At 35.0% G+C, this 19,304-nt stretch overlaps 1 pseudogene; it reads left to right on the forward strand.

Annotated features, from left to right (window-relative positions):
- Positions 1-10,075: 10,075 nt before the first annotated feature.
- LOC149542750 (6-phosphogluconate dehydrogenase, decarboxylating 1-like) overlaps positions 10,076-19,304 on the forward strand; it is a 144,889-nt pseudogene continuing 135,660 nt past the window's right edge.

Genomic DNA, 19,304 nt, shown 5'->3' on the forward strand with positions numbered 1-19,304 from the left:
CCAATTTGTTGGTTGAATTTGGTCGAAGATTGGTTGAAAAATGGGTCAAAATTTTGACCAATAAAGGTCAAAAAATGAGCCCAAATGTACTAGTGATGCCATTAGATGTTCCAAGAAATGTTGCAAGAGGTTGTATGCAATGTTACTCTAGCCTTATCAAGTAGGTCCTTTCTAGATCAGCCTAGGAAAATTATAGGATTGTTCACGTTGATTAAATGACTGGGTTAAATGCTATTGCTTGTATGGCTTGAGTTGTTCAAGTGGCAGTGAGCGAAGTGGACTACCTTCTTCTTGGGGAAGTAGTACATGGATGATGAGGGTAGTTTTTGGTTGCTCTATGCTTTCTTTGTGGGTGATGGTGTTAATTTCTTGGCGTATATTTTCTTGGTATTGTGGACTTCCATCACTAGTACATTTGACCCCATTTTTAGACCAAAATTTTTGACCATCTATTAAAATGGATCAAATTCATCAAAATGGGCAAGAAAAAATGTCCTCTTTTTAAAATCCATGCCTGTGCTAGTCAAAATTTTGACCAACACGGTCTTGTTATGTTAAAATCAAAAAATTTCTATTTTGTGCACACCCTAATTCATTGAAACGATTAAAATCCACTTCATCTACTAATTCAGGTCGACACCTCATTTGAAGAAGCTTTAGACCCTCAACAATGTCGATAGGTTTCTTCATCTATTGTAGCAGCATGACTGCACTGAAGTCAAAATTGCCCATATAATAAGGTATCAACCCCTACTTATGGTATTTGTAGATAAAGTATTGGAACCTAAGATCAAACTGCTGGAAGATTTTGGTTTCATGGATCAAAATCTAGCCAAACTTTCAAGCATATACCCAAGCATATTAACACATAGCCTCAAGACCCAACTTCCCAAGATGAAATTTCTAAAGAACGTATTTCAATCTGAGGATGTGTTCATCAAAGCCATGTTAAGAGATCCATGACTTCTTGGTTATAACTTAGAGAAGACCTTGAGGTCCTCCCTTGCTTTTTGGGAAGGATGTAGATTTTGTGGGCCAAAGCTCGTAAGCTTCTTAAAAATAAATTTACGTGTTCTCAAAAAAAATTCTCTAATGCTTGCACGCGTCGATCTTATTCACAAGATTTTTGCTTACTAGAGAGGGGTAATGTTCAAATATATAGTAAATTTAGTGACTATTAGCAACATGGAAATGTTAGAGGCAAAGATAGAGAATTTCAAACTCCACGGGCTGTTGACTCAAGAAATATGTTGACTACTTGGAGCTACCCCTCAGGTCATTTCATTGTCAAAGGAACATGTTAGTGAAAAGATGAACTTACTAGTTAATAAGATGGAGCTCCCTATAGATTATATAGTGCAGCATGCTAGCTTGTTGAAAATCAATTTAGAAAAGACTATGAGGCCCAAGTGTCTAGTTTTGTAGAATATTAGAACCATGGGTTGCCCTGACCTTCTTCTTTTGACATCATTGTTCATGCCAGAGGTATGGTTTATTAGAAGGATTATAAAAGGGCATCTTGAATCTAAAACACTAATGAAAACTTATGAAAATGCCATCTCCAATGCCCCTAGCTCCAATCGCATAAAAAGATCAAGAACTTACTTTTCCAGGTTAAAGTGAGAGTCAAAACTCAAAATTCACAAGAAGCTTATAATTTAGTCTATGTCAGAAGATAGGCAAGACTTCCTCATCAGGGTATTGACTATGAAGTACACAAGAGCTATGTAAGTATACCCTCTGCCATGCTTTCTTTGTCTAGTTTCTCTTTAAGCAAGGTAGGCATTGTTTTATTAAAATTTTAAAATGAGTTGATTTTTATTAGAATAGAAATTCGGAGTGATGTAATTGAAGTATTCAATGGTTGTTAGCTTTGTCACATATAACAGAAATTTCATCAATTATTTTCCAAATGGGAAATATGCTCTGACATAGAGGGAACGACCAACTATGCATAATGTTTAGCTAATAGATTTTTTAGACCCCAAATGTTTGCACACTTTGTAGTTTTTTTAATGTTTAATACTATTTAGAACACAAGTCAGCTTGTGTAAGATATGTGAAGTCAGTAAACCAAAATGGTAGGTTTTTAAATTTACTGTAGAAGTTCATAAGAAACTAAACATCATCAGAAAATATTTAGTTGTAAGTTACTGAATAAATGGTTCTAAGCATAGTTTAAAAACTTTATGTGGAGATGAAGTGGATTTTAAATGCCCATGTTGGTGTGTATGGAAGATAAGCTGCTAATGATATTCAGCATTCTCAATTGTTGAAGTCACCACCATAGATATTGCAGGCACATTATTAAATAACACATTAATATCCTAAATGAAATCCTATGCTCTTATATTTTGACCTTGAGCTCTTTGATAAGTATGGGGTTAGCATGTGATCCCTAAGTCTTGTCAGCCCAAAATCATGATCGAATATGCAATTCTAATATTAACCTTATACAGATACAAAGAAAGATTTATAGCTGCTCTACCAGAGTCCCGGAGATCAAGTGTTGATTTTGGTCACCTAGTGTTCACTGCAGTAGCTTTTTACCTATGTGCAAGAAGAAATAAGGTTTGTCTGTACTTGCATATTTCAAGCTTTTTATTAGGCCAATAATAATCCTTTGATTCTGTAGTCAATATGAATGAAGGATATAACCTAGGAGTAGTTTTTTTTCTCTTTTTTCTTTTTCTTTTGGGTGAACAACTTAAAAAAAATTCAAACCCTTACTCTTGTGTTACTTATAATCATCACACTTATGACAATGCTATAGTAATGGCCTCAAGTTAGTCTTCTCTAAACTTTGGTTTCTTGTTTATCCATATACCCACCCTAAGTTCTAGAACTTGCTATGCAAAAACCTAACTTATTTATCTGGATGCAGTTAAAAGTTGATAGGATGAAACTGATCGAGATATGTGGTACATCAGACTTTGAGTTTTCAAATGTGAGTGTTCTTTTTGGGTGCATAGAAATCTTGAAGGTTTTGTAATACTATTCACATTGTCAATTTGCAGATGCTAACTAAATCAAACAAGGAAACCCTCTTGATGATTTATGTTTGTTCTTAACTACATATATATATATACATACATATATATGTATACATATATATATACATACATATATATATACATATATCTATGTATATATATATATATGTATATATATATGTGTGTATATACATATATATATACATAGATATATGTATATATATGTATATATATATATGTATACATAGATATATGTATATATATACGTATACATAGATATATGTATATATATATATATATATGTATACATACATATATGTATATACATATATATGTATACATACATATAATATATATACATATATATGTATACATACATATAATATATGTATATATATGTATACATATACATACATACATACATATATATATATATATATATATATGTATGTATACATACATATTATACGTACATATAATATATGTGAGGCCTCGTCCCCGACCCATCGTAGCATAGTGATACATTACTCTTATTTTGTTATCCGCGACTAGAGATGTCGAGACATTATCTGATGCTTAGAACATATTTTATTATTTCATGTTGTGTGATGTTATTTCCAGATATATTTGATGATTGTCATTTAATGCTCATGTATATGTATGTGGATGAAATCAGTAAAATGTGGGATTAACACATTGAGTTGGAATCTTTATGATTAAGGATATAAGTAGGACGCAAGAAAACCCTGATTTATGTATGTTTCAAATTATGTAAATTTCTGATACGTATATATGTACATGTGATTTTTGGGACTACTGATGTGTGCAATGAGTGTGCAGATATTTAGCCGAGAAACCCTACGGAGGAACAAAACTGATCTCCATGTGCTAAAATTTGGAAACCCTATTGTTCGTAATTATGCTCTTTCAGTGTCGCTTGACACTCGTAAAATGTTTACGTGCTTTATTTGCTAGTTGAGTTGTTAGATGGACCTATTTTATTCCTAGATTTTATTTTTGTCTCTAACCTCTTCCCTAAGGCTTTAAAACATGTTTTTTTTCTAACCTATGGGTGTGGGTATGGGTTAGGGGTCTTTTCCAACCCCTAAACCCCTAGCTTTGACTTTTGAGGGCACTCAAAAAGTCCCTTTTTGCCTTTGTGCGAAAATTGCAAGTGGTTGTCATGAGTTGTCTTACCCCACCTCCTTTTAGGGTTTAACCATGGTGTAGGTTGAGTTAGGAGTTTCTAGAGTGGCTAGTGGGTGGAAATAGTTATTGCTCCTTTTGGGTGGTTGAGTTGGAGGCTTATTTAGAGGCCTTCCTTGGTCTAGTGTTTTGGTTACCCAATCTCTACATTTAGAGAAGACTTCTTGAAGCTTGAAGGAAGGAGGGATACTCTACTCAAATTTGTTCATTTCCATTACCTCTTTGAGAAGGTAGGAAACTCCCATTTCCCTTTTCAGTTTTTATGTTTTGTTTCATGTTCTTGTTACCTTGTTGTTGTTTTACTGTTGTATGGTTGTGGGTATGTTGGGAAGATTTGTAAACCTTGTTATTTTGGTTGTTTTCCTTTCTTGTTTATGTTTGCAATTTTGAGTTTCCTTGCATGGGTGTTTTGGTATTACTCACCCTAGGAAAGGGCAGAAGTGACCAATTTTGGGAGAGGTCTGTTTAGTTGGACTCCAACCTGTGTAGAGTCTCTTCTCAGGATGAGAAGAGGGATAAAGGGTAGGGTGTTATGGGCCTCGACCCCTCAGCACAAACCTGGTATGAGTATGGCAAGTTAAAATGGAAGAACAGAAGTTCTTGGTTATTGGCCCCGATTGGGCATCTGAATTGGTGTTGTGCTTGACTTCTCCATTTGGAAGAATCCACCTCTCCCTAGTCTTGATTCATTGTGAATCTTATTGTGGAAACCATGTGTGACTATGCATGCTTGATGTTCTTTTGGTTCTGCTTGGTTGTCACCCGATCAGTTATTGGTATCCTCCATGGTTCTTGAAATGAGATTTAGAAGACATTACAAACTCCTTGATTTGATCATGAAGAAAGTTTGATAAAATTATTGAAAATCGGGATTGAGATCCTATTGTAAATTTTATTTTTTTTAAACCTTATTATATATGGCAACGAAGCCAGGTTTTCTTCCTGATTCTTTCCCGGCTGAGCCTTGAATCAGGTTGATAATAAAATAAGTGATTGAGTAAATTTACTTCTCTTAAAATTTTCGTATTCTATGTTGTCATATGAATGTGTATCAAAGATAAGATGCAACAATGATGTTCAATTATGCAAGATTCAATTTGTGATGTATGGTGATGCCTCTATTCATATGGACGGTAGAGAGAGAGATGTTGCTAATCCATGTAAATGTATGGTGTCTTTATCAAGTTTGAAATGATTTAGTTCATGGTTGATTGTGTTGAAAATAAATTTGCAAGAACATGTAGGAAGAATTATGTCAAGAGATCCAAGCTAAAATTGAAACATGATAGAGAAATAACTTTGTGTATTGTGATACTCCTTTCAAAAGGAATGGAGCATTATCATTTTGAGCTCTTATTTTCTCAATTGCCTTAAGACTAGTTTAGCCATTATGTTGTTCCAATGTTGATCCATCAATTTTATTAGATAGTTAAATGAATATGTAGATGGTTATTTCTTGAAATGTGGTTCCATTGAAATGCATGGACATTTGAGGTTCATGGAAATAATATTGGAAATTCATAAGAGAATGTATACACCTATTGCTGTAATATAGTTGCAAGGAATATACAATGAGTTTCAAGAGAGAAAGAGAAGACAAATTATCAAATATCCACTTACAGGATGCTGGAAATTGTATGGGAAATAATTTACTCTCTTGATTGAACAGAGAATATTCCCCCTTGGATCCCTTGTTTCAAATTAAATTTTCAAAATTAATAATCAATAAAAAGGATTATGATTAACTAAATAAGCATTATACTAATAACTTAAATATCTATTTGTTTTTTTTTTTGCTACCTACAAAACTTTATCCAATGAATGCTTTGTGCAAGTCAAACTGTCATCACAGGTGATGATGTCATCCTTGTCCCATCCCCATCTTCCTCCTAAAATGGGCACTCAATTTGGATGCAAGACATTAAAATCTGTGGTTTAAATCAAGGAAGCAAATATTCTAACCTTTCTTTTCTCCCACATGGAACGCAGGTTTTGGAAAACGCATAGCAAGGTTATTATTTTTTTTCAGATATGGATTGCTGATGGGAGGGTGATGTCATCTGTCCCCCCTCCCATCCCATCACCCCCTTTATTTCTCCTAACCTCTCCAAGTGCTCACTTCATTCCTTGGGAGGCTTAAAGCATGGGTCTGTTTTGTGCTTTAAACTAAGCCTGCGTTTCCTTTCCTTGGGGGACAAGACCTAACGTGGGCCAGCTGTTTAGGACAGTGCGCAGGCCTAGGATAGGTTTGGGGAAAGGAGGGAGTAAGGGAAGTAGGATGTTGGGAGGGGTAGTTAGTTTAGGTGCCTAGTAGAGTTAGTTTTAAGGTAGGTTAGTAGGTAGTTTAGTAAGTAGGTTAGTTCTATTCTTTTATAGTATTTTTTTTTATAGTATAGCTTGTTTAAAATAGTATTAGTTGTTAGAATTAGTGTTCAATCTAGTTATGTTATATATGTTAGTTTTATTTTGGTTATTAGTCTTTAGTTTATTGTTACATTCTTATAGGGTTTTTTTTTAATTTTGTTATGTAAATTAATTTGGTTGTAAAGTAAGTATAGTTAGATATTAACTTAATTTGTAAGATATTTTAGATTAATTAGTTTAGTTTTAAATTAATTGAGTTATTCAATAAACTTTATAAAGTTTCGATATTATATGTTTTTACTTAAATTCATTGTTATCATGTTATTAATTGTTAGTTTTAGTGAATATAATTTTTTTTAGTACGGTTTAACATTAGACTTATATTATGATTAGTTAGGGCGTTTTGATAGTTAAATTTGATAGTCTAGTATTTATATTAAAGTTCTTAATTTTTGGTTAAAATGAATGCCTAAAGGACTAAATTGTTCTATAGTCAGATATTGATTGATAGTAAGCATTTATTAAGTAAGTAAATATATAAATTGTTTTTCTTCTTTCTATTATTAGCATGTATTCAAATTTTAAAATCTTAGTAAAATTAATGTTAGTTGAGTAGATTTTGATATTTGATTGTTTTATTTTCTAGCCTTAATTAATATAAATTGTTTCCTTAACAATTTCAAAATATCGTTGTAACCTTAATGAAATAACGAAATCCAAGGTTAACACCATTTATTAACGAATAAGTAGCTATTGAAATGGGATTCTTCTTATCATTATAAACTTAAGATGTACGTAGTTAAACTGTTCTGGCTCTTGTGAATTCGACTCTTAAACTTTTGTGAACCTTATTATTATTTAAAAAAAAAAATATTTGTGTGTGTTTTTGCCCTCTTAGTTTGGGCATGACAATATATATATATATATATATATATATATATATATATATATATATATATATATATATATATATATATATATATATATATATATATATAATTGTTTGGGCTAGGTTGCAACATCTATGAATGATCTCTGTTTTGATGTTGTGGGAATTGCCAAAGAAAAGAAGGATCCAAAATCTATGAAAAACAATAGAGGTGTGTTTTCTTTAGAGACTATTTTGTTTATGTGATGACATTGATTTTTTAACCTTTGCATATTTTTTATATGGCAAGTTCTTTTCATTAATTATGGTCAAGTTTAGACTAGGTTCATTCTTGTTACTTAATAGATACATTCTTATACTTTTGTGCTTGCTTGGTGCTAAAAAGTTTGAAAGATTATTTCAGGCTTATTTACATTGTAGTGATTTTGGTCTTTACAAATTTCTCCTATATAAAATTCATATGGGCTGGCATATCTCAGATCCTTATTGTTGAAGATTTCAAAGTGCATTGTACTCTTATGTCTTAAATTGGTTTGACAAACCAGCTGCATAATCATTTTTCTATTCTTTACATGGTTGAATTTATTTTCACACCATCTTTAACTATTTCTTAGCTTAAAGAAAATTGGACCAAACCCCAACCCATGATCATCTCAGCGATAACGCTAATTTTCCCCCCAGCCCCACTGTGCCCACCTCCCCCCTGGAGATCCCCATTTCACCCCCAGAAGAGATGATAGAAATTATGGTTGAAAAGGGAGGGGAGACCATCAGGAAAAATAAGAGAAGAGCCTGGCGAAATTTCAATATGGATAGTGTTAGTATGGGCATTGTTAGAGAACCTGCTAAAATCTAGGTGTTGGGGGATCTCGACAGTAGCACCCACTATGACAAGCTCCTTGACCCGACTCTTCTGGTTCTCTCTGACAATTCCCATGAAATGGGTTTCAACTTCCTTAACAATGCAAAGAACATCCTGATTGACAATTTCCGCTCCATTAAGTGGATTTTTTAGGAAATTGAGACTCTAAAGGACAGGTCCAACCAAACCAACAATAGGGGGGAAGTCAAGGACCATGAGGCCAAAGGTAGTAAATACCAGGTGGTTAGCCAGGAAAAAGACAGAAGCAAGGACCCCAATGACAATTAGGAGGACAAAATCACCTAGCTCGAGCAGAAGGTCCAAAGGTTGGATTTCATCCACCAGGTTGTGACTAAACAGATTGTCAATACCCTCCATACCTTGAATGAAAACATTATTAATCTGGGGGACTATCTGACCAATGCCAGTCTTGTGGGGAATGTGGAGCAGAGTATAGAGCACGGAACCAGCTGGGAGGATCCTTAGAAAGAGACTGGAATCCAGGAAAGCCAAGGGGACCAGATGCATTTCCCCCCCACGGTCCAGGAGGAAGAGGCCATCCAGAAGGAAAGTGACGCTGCAAAAATCCTATAGGCAATGGAGAAGAAGGGACACTAGTCTACCCGCCAGGCTCTGTTCCTGGCCTTTGTTTCCCTGGCTTTGGGCCTTTTTGTTTCTGGCCTTTTGAGGCTATTTTTGTTTTTTCTGACTTTTATGCTTTAAGTTGTTTAATGTTGTAAAACTTTGGGTTTCAGAATCCTTGTAAAACCTGTTTTCCAAATCAAAAACTATTTCTTAGGTTCACATTGATTTAGTATGGAAAATTGGAACAAAAGCTTGGTCTAAATTTTGGTTGTTATGATTGTTGTAGGCAACTAAGTGTATTGGGTGTGTATGGACAAAACTTTTGGATGCATTGCCAAGCAAGAGAATATGTGAAGGCGAGGTAGAATCTGACAATAGTGGAAAATCAATTGATGATGAATATGAACTTGAGGTAACTCGGTTCATATATTATACCTAAAAGTTTACGAAGTTATTTTTATATATTTGATGTTATTCCAATGTGGATAGACATGCAATGCATTTCTCTTATAATAATTAATAACTAAGGATGTAAAATCAACTTAGCTACATTGTTTTATGTGAAAGAATGTGTTTCTTAGTTAAGAATTGGTACTTGAGTGTTTCTTTTATTGATGATTAGAAGCACAAGCTTATATTTCTGCATGGTTGAAGGATGTTGTAGTTAATCATAATAATATTTTATTGTAACTATAGTAACATTTCATTTGCATGGTAGTGAAACGGTGTAGGAAAAGTGTAAGTGGAATTCAAATATTCACATCCAATTAAAACACAAGGCAAAAACTTGGGGGTTAACTAAAAAAAACACTAGCTCTTGTAAAAAAGCTACATTATGTTCTGAGAGCTTGAGAGAGTTGATCTAACTACAATGTTTGTATCCCTTTCCTAGTTTCCTAGTTTAAATTGCAATCTAGATTACTATGAGATTTTCATATGTTTCCTTTATTGTGAAAACCTTGCTCTTGGACAATTTAGCCTTTTTGAAGATGACACCAAAATAGTCTAGTTCAATAGTTGATCCCGAAATAGTTAAACTTAGAGCTCTATACAATGACATTGCCACAAAAATCCAAGGAAGTTTGTTTCAAATGTCCTTCATAAGCTAAAAATTATAAGCCTCCTTGGATGTTAACCTTACTCTTGATTTTGATTATGTGAATACAAGAAAAAGAGATGGCTGAATTGTCGAGAATAGGATTGGCTAGATTGGCTATGATGGGGCAGAATCTAGCTCTCAACATTGCAGAAAAAGGCTTCCCCATCTCAATCTACAACCAGAGCCCAGAAAAGGTAGATGAGATGGTAGATAGAGCCAAGCTAAAAGGCAATCTACCAATAAAAGGCTTCCATGATGCCAAGGAATTTGTGCTCTCAATCCAGAAGCCCAGAGTCATAATCCTTCTAATCAAAGCAAAGCCCCCTGTCGACAAATCAATTGAGACTTTGGCTGCCCACATGGAAGAAGGGGACTATATTGTGGAGGGTGGGAATGAATGGTATGAAAACACAGAGAGAATGTAGGAGGAGGCAAAGAAGAGGGGGCTTCTGTATTTGGGCATGGGGGTTTCAGGGGGTGAAGAGGGTGCCAAGAATGGCCCTTCTCTTATGCCTGGAGGTTCATATGAGGCTTACAAGTATATTAAGGATAAAATTGTTAAGATTTCTGCGAAGGTGGATAGTGGCCCTTTTGTTACCTATATTGGAAAGGGTGGATTTGGAAATTTTGTCAAGATGGTGCACAATGGGATCGAGTATGATGACATGCAACTTATTGCAGAGGCTTATGATGTGTTGAAGTCTGTAGGTAAGGAAATTCAAGATTCAATTATTTCCCACTTTCTATGAGTGTTTTTTTTTGGTGGGTGATATGATCTACTGAAGTCTATAGGTAAAGAAAATTAAGAGTCAATTTGGTTTCAATTTTGCAATCTTCTCATCTGTGGTCATTATTTCTCACAATTTGGAGTTGTAACTTTCCAACCCATCATCCTAGGTAGAAGATGATTAGGATCATCCTTCATATTTAGATGAATTTATAAAATGTAAATCTCAATTATCAAGGAAATCCTATCTAAACTTTCATCGAATTGAACTAATGCATGCAATTCCTCACAAACAATACAAAATAGTTACAAAAGCACCCAAGAATCTGAGTAGATCTGGATCAAACTCTGATATAGTTAAATTCAATATTCTACCTTAACATTCACCACTTTCTTCCCTTATTATAAGATCCAAAAAGGCATCCTTTGTGTGATTGTAGATTTTTTGCATACAAGACAAGTCAAACCTGCTTTATGATAGCAGCTATACAATCTCCATGAAATAAAAATTGTATTACAATCTTATCAAAATAAAAATGTTATTCCAATCTCAATTATCTAGAAGCAATTTTTACAACTTGAACCCAATTTCTAACTAAATCCATCTTTAGAAACACCATATTATGATCTTCAAAACTCTACATTGGATAACTGTTGTCAACCTTAATTGTGACTGAAAGGAGATCAATGCTTCTATATCAAATCCTCAAAATATTGAAGTATTGAACTGCTTGGTTTAAGATAAAATTATTTTTTGTTTAAGATGTGCCAACTTGACTGCTTACTGTTTCTTGAATCCATGCCAAGATAGCCAAACTTAGACTCTTTTATATTCTAGTATTTTTTCACTTTCTTTATTTTGAAAATTTTTGGACATTTGGGTGGTCCAACTTGAAGGTGGATTAGCTACCTTGCTGCATGATTGTATCATGCTTTTGCCCTCTTTCTATTCATACATATCAACAGTTTTAAGATGTAGAAGATCTTTTGGAAAATCCAAAGGAAATAAGTATCACTGATTGATTTCCATGGAATCTTGTATTGACAAGCATTCTTCATTGTAATTTGTTACATTGGCCTTTTTCAAATCAATCCTTTTGCACATACACTATAGTAGATCACCAACTATGTTCTACCTTTTTTAGCATCCTCCTATGAGCCTTCTCTTCACTAGTTTCAATATTTGGTCACTTCTAAATATCCTTTTTCATGGTTTCAAAGAAATTCTTCATCCCTTAAAAAATAGTTATGTTGTGTGAACTCTTTACAAGAGTGGGTATACACCATTTTCAAAGGGACATGCTTAGTGAAGCAATTAACTGAATTGTTAAAGCAAATTATGCATACAACCATTGCCACAATCTTCATTTATATCTAAGGAAATAGTGCAACAACTTTCCTAGCATTCAATGAATTAGTTTTCATTTCTCTTAAGCTTGAGAATAACATCCACAACTGCACTATGGTCATGCTCATGGCTTCTTCCATAAATTATACCAAGCATGACCTCAGAATTTTATTTCTCCTTATAAGATGCATCTTTGTGGTATTCACAAGCTATAGTATGACCAATCTTGGAAAATTGATCCATAGCAATGACCAAAATATACCATCAAAACCTCTATGTATGACTCAATATAAAATCCATGCTAATACATTGCTTATGTTTTTAAATTTTCCAAGATACTAAGTATCAATATTTTGCCTAGTTTTAGTTGCCTAAGCTTGGCAAGTTTTCAAATGTAACATATGTTCACTTAGATCACAATATCTCAATTCTTAGAAGACAAATATTTACACTCTTCTAGTTGTTGTAGGATTTTATTTCTCCCATATTATTCTAATAGCTAAATAGCATGTGCTTCACATAATATGGTCTTCCTCATGGTAGCTTGAGGACAGAACAATTTCTTTTCTCTAGAATAAAATTGATCATGCATCATGAAGTCCAAATGGGAACTCATAATTCCTATATTTGATTCTTTACAAGGATTATTAGTGGCTCTAAGGGTTGGATTTTAGTGTAATACATCCTTGAGATGCTTCAAACCTGCCACCTCATTAGTCATAGTTGTACATGAAATCCTTTGAGAACCAGAGCACTAGTAACCACATTTATCTTCCCTACCTTGTACTTGATTATAAATGTGAAAGTCCACAAATAACTAGACCATTTAATATGGGGAGCATGTAGTTGTTATTGAGTTTTCAAGCATTGTAAAGCTTGATTATCTATATTTAATGTGAATATAAATGTATATTGATGCCTGAAAGATGGATTTTTTGGCCTCGCCTACAAATGATTGATATAGCTTATGTTCATTGGGTTCTTTGTTGGGAGGAAATTACTTGCAAATGTTCAATATTTGGATCTATATTGTGTGGTCCTCTCATGGGATTTAAGTTGAAATGTGTTTTTTAGAACTTATTATGATTGAAGGAACACTAATTATCAGGTTTGCTTACAACAATCAGCAATCTACCTGAACAAAATTATGTTTTTATGATTAGGATGAGTTTATTATGCTAATCTAATGCTGAAAAATCTTTCATTTAGTTGAAACTTCGTTGGAGAGCCATATAACGAGCAAGCCCTAGTTAGATGAGGGTTTGTAAGAGCAATTCGGGGCTTTCATAGTTATAGGGTATATGAGACCGAATTGATTGTAATTTCTTTTGATTGGGGTTAAACAACAACACTGTTGAAAGCTCGAGGGCTAGAAGCCACATATGTCACATACTTGTTCTGTAAAAGTGGGGTCAAATAGGCCAAAAACTAGTGACAGTCATCTATTGGGGATAGTTGATCCAAAACATCAATATCTAATTTTGATCTTGAAGAACTTGTTTGATATTGAATATTCAGTTGAATTCATCTTGCCTCTAAATATAGATGTATAAAATATCAGTGTTGGAGCTCTATTTCTCATGATAGATTTTGTGTTTTTGATCACTTCATTTATAAATCTTTTAGGCTCTGAAGAAATTTTTGGATGGAGATGCCATATTAATGTTAGATCCAAAAATAAATAGAAACCCTGCTACAAACTTGGTGATAGAGAAAGTGCTATTAAGGAGTGGTTAAAAGGCTTGGCAGTGATTTGGTTTTGATCAATTAGGTACGCTTCATGTGTCCAAACTTTGTCTACTCAGAATTTAGCTCTTGTTTATGGCCTATTATTATTATGAGCTTTATAAGTTTATATAGTTCATTTCTCTATTAAAAATTACTAATACATTTTGGTTTTCTTTGTGTTGTACATAATCCAAATTAAACCCATTTATTTCTTATTACAGGGCTACATCAGCCTTATGCTCAAAAAAAGAAGAGGAAGCCTCATGTTATAAGATTAGAACCACAAGAGCCATAGGAGAATGTTGAAGATAGTCATGATGTGCCTATTAACATCGTGACTATCTTCAGCATTCTCCTATGGCTCGCAAGGGAGATCAACTAGAAAAGATGCTCTGTTAGCTTTTAATACACTTCATAGATGAGATTGCATTATATGAGATTCATTACTACACTTGGGAATGGGCTCATCTTCAATCTTCAGATTGAAGATGAGCCCATTCCTGAGTGTAGTAATGAATCTCAAAGATCCTTTAGCCTGAGCATATCATGTCCTTCAGACGATCTTTCTGAAGTTGTATCAACATTGTATCCTTCAATTGTTTGATTCTTCATCTTTCTTCTTTATTATTCTATGGAACAATTTTTATTGTTTAAGTTTTTCAGCATCAATTTGTAATTTCAGTCGAAAATCTCTATATATCTTTTCTTGCCAGACAAGGTTGCTTAGTTTTTATGTAAATGTCTTTTCTTTTGCAGCTTGGACTTGAATTCACCACCAATGCTCTTTATACTACAGTGGGGGTGGTCATATTGGCCTTGTTTTTTCAGCTTCTGGGCTCTTCTATTCAGAAGGGGATCTTTGCTGGAGGTTTTCAAATAGTATTGTTGACTCTAGTTGGTCATGAGGTAATTAATATTACTTTATTCTGCTAGTTTCTTCAAGTGTTTGATATTGTAATGTGTGCTTTTAGTTTTAGACCTTAGTTTATACCTACCAACAACAAGACTACTTTTCTTCGTTAGAATTATGAATAGGGAATGCAGAGGTAAGCTTTTCTGGGTTTTTGCTAAGAAAATGTTGATATTAAAGCACTGGGGCTGCTTGGCATTTTATGAAAATTTGTTTGGTGTAATTTAAGATTTGAAGAAAACTATTGAAATTTTTCCTGTCCTTCCTATTTTATGCAAATTAAATATGAGATTCATTATTACTTGACTCCTCTACAATTTTCAATAACTTTTGGGATACTAAGAACATATCTTCTTGGAATGTTGGTATCATGACGTGAACTTGCTATTATAGGTAATGTGCTTTACATGTTTTCATCAAATAAAATATCACAATAAATAGTAAATGTTCTCCATCCAGGTTGACGTCTAGTAAAAATCACAGCATTGAGATTGTTATTGTTCATTTGAGGAAACTCAACATTGGTCCACTTATATGTGTCATGAATGATATTTGCAAGAAGGTCTCTTCTTTATTTCCGAGTCCCCCAGGTGGTTATTGAATAGCTTTTTTTCCTAATAATTTCCTCATGGTCAGTGATTTATATGAATTGTTGGTACTTCTAGAATCAGATTTTTTTAATATAGCTTATGCTTGGTGCAAGAAACCAAATTTTGGATATGTTACATGTTTATTAGCTGGCAACACCATACTAGATTTATGTAGGTAGTTAATAGAGTAAGTGAAGCTATGAGAAACTCAATCCACGATTCCAAAGCACAATTCTACTTAGTGGTTTTAGTTTAGAGAATCCATTTTATGATATGGATACATATTAGATAACATACCCACACAAGCCCAACAAACCTTAATTTTTAGACTGTACAGGATATTGTGTGAAAAATTGACATAAACCTTCCTAAACTTATTTAAAAAAATTGGAACCAAATGAGGATGACAAATGAAATGTTTTTTCTATTTTGGGGACCCATTTTTTGGGTTATCTTCTGATGCAACTCTACATTTTTTTTTGCATAGTGAATTTTTTAATGTAAACTTATAAATATGTATGGAGCAATTATTTGTCTATATTGCTTTAGAAGTAATGCAAATAGGGTGAGATTACATTTGGGTTTACTTTTGGTGATGTCATTAACTAAAGTTCAAGAGACTCATTTTGTATCATTGAGTTCATCATGTAGGAATGACAATGATACTGAATGAAAATTTTCTAACTCTTAAGTGTTTGTAGAGCCTATGGAAGCATTAATTATGTAGAGCATCTTGAGTTGGATGTTTCCTACGGTGCATTTAGATAGTCATCATTAGCTGAGAAGCAAGAGACTCATCTTGGACAATTAAGTCCATCACGTGGGATTGACAATCATACTATCAAGCAAAATTGATCTAGCTCTGATGTTCTTGGAGAGCGTAATGCAAAACATAATATTAGAATTTCAATTTGTGTGTTTGTTGGATCAGGAGTTCTAGTTGTGAAGGTTTATTTTCTACTCAATGATTATGCTATATGTCTTCAACTATTAAACTCATGTTTTTGAATTTTAAACTTTAAAAGTAATTTAGACATTTTATCTTGCGACTTCCAATTTTATCATGTTCTAATCTTCTTTGGGTAATAATTTGCACTTTTGGATAATTTTATATTATCTTTTAATAGATTTATTTTTATTTTTGGACAAATGTATAGACACCGCAATGTATATGGGAGGTCCTTTGCTTATGAAAATGCATGCATCCACTATATGTAGATGTTTTTTTAATGTAAAATTGTAAGTGGTTCTACATGATAGTGGTTATTGGTTAAACATTTTTAGGTAGAAGGAGCCAGCCTGGAGATCTGACATGGTGAGTGGGCTTAAAGTGGCGACTTGGTGGGGCAAGTTAGTGAGCCAACTTAGTGAGGCCACTTGGAGAGGCCACTTGGAGAGGCAACTTGGCGAGCTAACTTGGTGAGCGGACTCGAAGACTGACCTTGATGAGGCACTTTGGTGGGGTGACTTGATGAGTGAACTCAAAGTCAACTTGGCAAGCGTACTTGAACAGTCGACTTGGTGACATGACTTGGTGGGGTGACTTGGCGAGCGTACTTGAACAGTCAGCTTAGTGAGCTGACCAAGTGAGCTGACATGGTGAGTGGGCTTAGAGAAGCAACTCAATGGGGCAACTTGGCAAGCACACGTAATGAGCCAACTTGCCGAGGCAAGGTGGTAAAACCACTGGGTGAGCTGACTTGGTGAGCTAACTTAAAGAGTTGACTCGTTGAGGTGATTGGGTGGGGGTGACTTGGTGAGCTGACCTATGGAGCAGACTTGGTGAGTGAACATAAAGAGTCGACTTGGTGAGCGTACTTGAATTTTTAGCTTGATGAGCTGACTAGGGGAGTCAGCCTAGAAAGCTAACATGGCGAGTCAACTTAAAGTGGTGAGTTGGTGGGGCAAGTGGGGGTGACTTGGTGAGTTGACCTGGAGAGTTGGCCTAGGGGGCAGACTTGGTGAGTGAACTTAGAGAGTTGACTTGGTGACCATACTTCAATTGTCATCTTGGCGAGCTGACTAGGGGAGCCGGCCTGACGATCTAACATGGTGAGTGAGCTTAAAGTGGCAACTTGGTGGGGCAATTTGGCAAGCCAACTTTGCAAGGCCACTTAGAGATGTGACATGGCGAGCTGACTTGGTGAGCAAGCTTGATGAGCGGACCTAAAGACTAACCTTGATGAGGCACTTTGGTGGGGTGACTTGATGACTAAACTCAAAGACTCAACTTGGCAAGCATACTTGAACAGTCGACTTGGTGGGGCAAGTTGGAGTGCTGACTTAGCGAGTCCACTTGATGAGGCAAGATGGTGAATCAACTTGGTGTGGTGACTTGGTGAGCTGACTTGGTGAGTGGACTTAAAGATTGACCTTGATGACGCACTTTGGTGGGGTGACTTGATGAGCAAACTTAAAGAGTCAACTTTGTGAGCGTACTCAAATAGTCGACTTGGTGACATGACTTGGTGGGTTGGCTTGGTGATCCGACCTGGCGTGCATACTTGAATAGTAGACTTGGTGAGCTAACTGAAAGAGTCAACTCATTGAGGTGACTAGGTGGGAGTGACTTGGTGAGCTGATCTAGAGAGTTGACCTATGGGATGGGCTTGGTGAGAAAACTTAAAGAGTCGACTTGGTGAGCGCACTTGAATTATCAACTTGGAAAGCAGACTTGGGAACTTGGTGGGACATGTGGGCAAGCTGACTTGGTGAGACAACTTGGAAAGCTAACTTGGTGAGTGGATTTAAGGACTAACCTTGATGAGGCACTTTGGTGGGGTGATTTGATGAATGAACTCTGAGTCAACTTGGTGAGCACACTTGAACAGTCAACTTGGTGAGCATACTTCAATTGTTAGCTTGGCGAGCTAACTTGGGGAGTCGGCCTGGCGATCTAACATGGTGAGTGGGCTTAAAGTGGCAACTTGGTGGGGCAAGTTGGCAAGCCGACTTAGTGAGGCCACTTAGAGATGCGACATGGCGAGCTAACTTTGTGAGAAAGCTTGATGAGCGGACCTAAAGACTAACCTTGATAAGGCACTTTGGTGGGGTGACTTGATGACCAAACTCAAAGAGTCAACTTGGCAAGCATACTTGCACTAGTACATTTGGGTTCATTTTTCAACCTTTATTGGTCAAATTTTTTACCCAAATTTTGACCAAATTTGACCAACCCATTGGTCAAAAAAATTTTGCTCAAAATTTTGACCAACTCACCAGTACATGATTTTTCTCAACCATATAACTAATTAGATATTCTTCATATTAGTTACTGTCAGTGTTTTTCAGGCATTCTATAAAATAGGTCACATGCCTACGTATGATATGACATTTTTCATGCATCCTACACTCTCTCTCATCTGGCTAATGATGGATTACACAGAGTGATCTGAAACCATGATGCTAAAAAACACACAATCAAATCCAAAATGAACTTGCACTGCAAATGGATTGTGGAAATATAATATTGGTAAAATTGCATGCATGTCTATGAGGATAATCACAACTTAAACATATATTTGTTCTGGTAGACATGCATGCAAAATTAACAATATCAGATTTCTACAATCCATTTGTAGTGCAAGTTCATTTTGAATTTGATTGTGTGTTTTTTAGAATCATAGTTTCAGATCACTCTGCATAATCCATCATCAGCCAGATGAGAGAGTGTAGGATGCATGTAAAATGTCATATCATAGGCAAGACATGTGAACTGTTTTATAGAATGCCTGAAAAAAATTTATACCTACCTGTTGGTGGAAATTTCCACCTTCATTGGTCAAAATTTCCACCAAGGCCTGGGTTTTTTCTACCTTTGTTGGTGGAAATTTCCACCAATGCCTAAATTTTTTTCTACCTTTGCTGGTGGAAATTTCCACCAACACCTAATTTTTTTCTACCTTTGTTGGTTGAAATTTCCACCTTCATTGGTCAAAATTTCCACCAATGCCTAAATTTTTTTCTACCTTTGTTGGTCGAAAATTCCACCAGCGCCTAAATT

The sequence above is a fragment of the Cupressus sempervirens genome, chromosome 8 (genome assembly GCF_028749045.1).
Source record: "Cupressus sempervirens isolate cs-2001-9-10 chromosome 8, ASM2874904v1, whole genome shotgun sequence".
NCBI lineage: Eukaryota > Viridiplantae > Streptophyta > Pinopsida > Cupressales > Cupressaceae > Cupressus > Cupressus sempervirens.